Below are 5,653 nucleotides of genomic sequence, written 5' to 3' on the forward strand. Positions count from 1 at the left end.
TGTTAGGGGATTTTTGTGCTCAGCACTACAGAATGATAGGAAGAAGGAGACTTGTCGTCGTGATACTTTCTCCTGCTTCGGTCGTGGATAAGCCAGGAGATCCTTCTCCTAGGGTAGTGCCATACAGATATTGGCTGGTATATTTCGCCAGTGCCTTAGTAGCAGTAAGAAAGATCGGTCGTTAGGCAGGAACCGCCTGTTTGTAGTGAGGATCACAGGATCTTCTGGGTCTGAAATTGATGGTCCCGACTCCAGGGTTGGTCCTTGGATGCCTCCTTATCTGTAGTTGATGGTTCCGACCACCAGGGGCGGTCCCTGAGTGTCTAGGGGTTGAACCATGGAAGGTGTTTGGGTTTATAGCTGCATCCTTCACGGGGGATTGCCTACGTACCCTTCAGTGAGGGATCAAGCCGTTTGTAGTTCATGTATGTGGAGGCGCGGAGCTAAGTGGGCGCGTAGCCTAATGGGCACATGGCCTGAGGAGCACGTAGCTCTGTAGTTGGTAGGAGTCATCTGTTCTAGAGGGTACATCGCCGGAACAGATGGTAAACCTGTCGATATGCTGCAGTGAGCATGGAGCGTAGATGTGCTTCAGTGAGCATGGAGGGATCCTGCTCATGAGCTGGAGATCATGGCCTGAGCCAGTAAGTAGAGTTATTGGCGTGCTGCAGTGAGAATATATTTTCATCTGGTTGATGATAATCGTCGGGATCAGCCTCTCCTAGGCGTGTCTAAGAAGAAGGTCTTCTATGTGTAGAATCTTGCCTTGGCGGCTGTCGAATTGACGAGCTCTGGTCATGGACGTCTCAAACCTCCTCTTTAGGTTTAGAAACCTATGTTTATAGAAGAGGTCGTGCCTCCTCTTTCAGGGTTTGGAAATATTCCATATATACTTAGATAATATAATATTTCCATTTTCTTAAGGGAGGTCGTATGTATTGGAATACTTCATCTTTCTCTTAGATTTAGGAAGAATCCTTCTTGCCCAAGATGGTTACCTGATAAATGGAAGATTTCCATTTTTCTTAAGGCAGGAGAAATTACTTGGCCCAGAAGACAGAGGAAGGTCCCAGACTTGGGGGCAGGGACCCGTGACCGAAGGCAGGAACCCGGACCCTGGGGAGCAGGGACCTGGAAGACAGAAGCTGGAGTAATCTCTTCATGGAATATTTTTCCCCAACAGTTTGCCCCTTATTTTCTGGCTTCATGTTTAAGGGCAGGAAATAATCCAACTTTCTTCATTGGACTATAAGTTACACCGTAGTATCAAGCTGCCTTGTTGATCGTTCTCAAATGTACTTGCGCTCGGTGTGAAAGGATTTGCAGCCTGGTTGGAGATGTATGACCTTTGATTCAGATGACCTGGAAGTGGAGAATCGGGAAGGACCACAATGTAGGACCTAGTAAACGCTCTAAGGGTGGACATCACCGTCGTGCTAGATCAGGTCGGGCCTGTAGGACTTTCTTCTTCTCCTTTATAAGGATGAGACATTGCCCCTACGGTGGGGATTTTCCGGAGTTGGCAGAAAGTTTGAATAAGCCAGGAACGCCTGCATAAAGGGTGATGCTACTGCTCATACCCAGGTGCTTGTGCTTCGCATGTGGCTGTACTCCGCTTTAGTTCAGGCCTGACTTCAGTTTGCGTTTCTTGAGGCTCTCTGGCTCGACGAACCGTGTGGAGGAGTGTATGGGTCAGGACCCAGGAATTCTAAGAGGGAGAATCTTGGCGAGGCTAAGAATCAGGAGGACGAAGAGGTTGAATAAGACCCGGAGGCCGAAACTAAGGATCCTCATGCTTGATTCCACTGGCCTTGCTTGTGCCTCTCGAGCTTGTAAAGGCTGTAATGCACTTTAAGGAGGGTCTCCGTGCCGGTTTCCTTGCTGCGTTTAGCATACTTGATGCTCCTTTGGTGCTGGTGTTGTAGCTGTAGCTTCTTGCCTTGTCTCTAGATCGTACCTTGACTTTTGGCAGAGGGGACATTCAGCATGTTCGTCATGGTGCCTGGAGATAACCTAGCTGATTCTTGGTACCGGAGTAGATCTCCTGGACATGTTATTTGCGCAATTGTTGGGGTCGAAAACGGTGATGACGAAGTTAACGTCCAAATCCCCGAAGAAGAAAAATTCTTCAACAAATACTTTTTCGAAATAGATTCTTCTTTACGAAAAGCTTTGCGGAAGAAACGCGAATTATCGGACAAGAGCTCGAGAAGGATCGTTACGCAGCAACCAAACACGTGCTCCGCTCGGTCGCTACGTAGAGACCGAGTTCGAGCCAAAGCTCAGTCGCTTCGTAGCGACCAAACGTCCATTCCGCTCGATCGCTACGTAGCGACGGAGCTCAAGCAGGATCTCGGTCACTGCGTAGCGACCGAGCTCGAACCAAAGTTCGGTCGCGCTCTTCCGAAACGTCGATACGACATCAGTCCATGCATTCTCGTCTACCCTTCGATGCTATCTCCCGAATACCGTAGCGAACCCATCTCATGTTCCCCGCCATTTCTAAGTTATAAATCAAACTTTACCGTAAAAACCGCGGAAAGTTCATTCTTTATTGAAAGAAGCCGTAATAAACACTTCGAGTCGATGGCGGCTTAAGGGCAGAAGAGGAAAAGCGTAAACCGACCTTGGAGTCCGTATATAAGGGGTCCTAGGCGAGAGGCATGAAGAGGAACTCTTTCAGAGAAAACTTAGCACTTAGAGCAATTAGGCAACTTTCCGTTTTTGTTATTTCGAGCTGCGACTCAATTAGGTTTAGTTGTCTTAGGGTTGCTAGAACTAGGAATCTCACCGACAGCTCTCGAGCCCAGGCGTATACCTTGTTGTAAACGCTCATACGCAAATTCGGAATATGACTTCTCTTTGCTCTCTTCTTACGATTTTTATTCTTCTTCGTTGTCATTATTATGTTCTGATTTGCTTGGCTTGTGGTATTAGCAGATATTCGGGACCTCTGGGAAATTAGGGTTTTCCTAGTTTCCTTATTTAAACGGAAATCGACAGTGCGAATTTCGGTTCCCACAGTTTGGCGCTAGAAGGAGGGGGGTACGGATTAATCTAACCCGCAAAAACCACACAACGATCAGGAACGATATGCAAGACTCAACGTGCGCGAACGTCATCTCGTTCAAGGGGGGAGAAACGGTCGGCCGAGCCAAACCTCGAAACGATCTCCTTGTTATCGAACAGACGATCCGAGATATCGACGTCGCAAGGGTGCTAATCGACACCGGAAGTTCGGCCGATATCATCTTCAAAGAAACGCTTGAAAAAATGGGGATCAATCAATCCGAAGTCACAAAATACCCAAGCCCACTGCTGGGAGTTTCGGGAGAAATAACCCTGGCCTACGGATCGATTAATCTCGCTGTCAAAGCCGGAACCATGACGAACGTCACAGAGTTTCTAGTCGTTGACCATCCCGCTTCTTACAATGTTATCATGGGGACGCCATGGCTAAACGCCATGCGCGCAATCCCGTCAACGTACCATCTTTGCCTCAAGTTCCCGACCCCTAATGGAGTCGAGGTAATATGGGGAAATCCGAGAGTCTCACAGGTTTGCTTCGCCGCGGAACTGAAACGAAAAAGACCAATCCTCGAGATCACTCCTAGAAAAGTGGAGAAAAAGACCTCCAGCAAAGATACACGAGGTCAAGATTCAGCGGAACTCTTCTGGCAATCTCGCAGCATCGTAGCCCTAGACGAAAAACGCGAGCCAACATGCGAACCCGTGGTGACGATCCGTCTCGACGTAGCCTTCCCGGAACGCTTCATCGAGCTTGGAGCCAATCTCCGCGAGCCCTTAAGAACAGAACTCATAGCCTATCTTAAAAAGAACCTCAATACATTCGCATGGGATGCGGAAGATATGCCAGGGATCGACATTAACATAACATGTCACGAGTTGAATATCGACCCAACATTCAAACCCATCAAGCAGAAAAGGCGGAAGCTAGGACCGGAACGTGCTGCCGCAGTAAACGATGAGATGGAAAAATTGCTTAAAGTTGGGTCGATAACAGAAGTAAGATACCCAGACTGGCTCGCCAACCCTGTAGTAGTCAAAAAGAAAAATGGGAAGTGGCGAGTTTGCGTGGATTTTACCGACCTAAACAAAGCATGTCCAAATGATAGCTTCCCTCTACCACATATTGATCGATTGGTAGAGGCAACAGCGGGCAACGAACTTTTATCCTTCATGGATGCCTTCACAGGTTATAATCAAATTAGGATGAATCCCGACGATCGCGAGAAGACTGCGTTCATTACCGATCATGGAACTTATTGCTATAAGGTAATGCCCTTCGGCCTCAAAAACACCGGTGCAACTTACCAACGACTCGTAAACCGAATGTTCTCCAAACAACTCGGAAAAACGATGGAGGTTTATATCGACGACATGCTCGTCAAATCCCTCAAAGCAAAAGATCATGTGTCACATCTCGAAGGGTGTTTTGCGCAATTTAATTCCCATAACATGAAGCTCAACCCGACAAAATGTAGATTCGCCGTGGCATCAGGGGAATTCCTCGGCTACTTGGTCACATACCGCGGTATCGAAGCGAATCCAAAACAGATCAACGCACTAATCGATATGGCTTCACCAAAGAATAAGCGGGAAGTCCAAAGACTGACCGGCAGAATCGCAGCGCTCAACCGATTTATTTCACGATCAACAGATAAGTGCCTGCCCTTCTACGACGTCCTGCGAGGAAATAAAAAAGTAGTCACATTCCGTGGCATCGACTCTAATCCAAAATAGATCAATGCACTGATCGAGATGGCTTCGCCGAAGAATAAGCGGGAAGTCCAGAGGTTGACCGGTAGAGTCGCGGTACTTAACCGTTTTATTTTGGGATCAACAGACAAGTGCCTGCCTTTCTATGATGTCTTACGGGGAAATAAAAAATTCGAATGGTCGGCAGAATGCGAAAACGCTTTCCAACAGCTGAAGCGGTATTTGCCTTCCCCGCCAGTCCTCGCAAAACCAGTGGAGGGGGAACCTTTGTTCTTGTACATCGCTGTATCAGCAACAGTTGTGAGCGGCGTGCTAAACAGGGAAGAACGCGGCGAACAGAAACCTATTTTCTATATCAGCAAAACCTTGCTGGATGCCGAATCTAGATACCCGCTAATGGAAAAATTAGCATGCGCGGTCGTAACATCGGCCCAAAAACTAAGACCATATTTCCAATCCCACATGATCGTCGTCCTCACGACTTTTCCCCTACGAACGATCCTGCATGGCTCGAGTCAATCGGGCCGATTAGCCAAATGGGCGGTAGAACTGAGCGAAAACGATATCGAGTACCGACCGAGAACAACCGCAAAGTCACAAGTGCTTGCGGACTTCTTGGTCAAATTACTGACAGAGACCATAACCAACGAGGAACCAAATTCCACTTGGCTCCTTCATGTCGACGGATCCTCGTCCAACCAGGGATCAGGCGTCGGAATTCGCCTCACATATCCAACGAACGAGATCTTAGAGCAATCATTTAGGCTGGAATTGCACGCCTCAAACAACGAAGCCGAATACGAAGCACTCGTCGCAGGACTGCGTTTGGCTCATGGCTTGAAGATACGAAACATCCACGCTTACTGCGATTCCCAGTTAATGGCAAGTCAGTACAGCGGAGAGTATGAAGCCA

The sequence above is a fragment of the Brassica oleracea genome, chromosome C7, assembly GCF_000695525.1.
Source record: "Brassica oleracea var. oleracea cultivar TO1000 chromosome C7, BOL, whole genome shotgun sequence".
NCBI classification, from domain to species: domain Eukaryota; kingdom Viridiplantae; phylum Streptophyta; class Magnoliopsida; order Brassicales; family Brassicaceae; genus Brassica; species Brassica oleracea.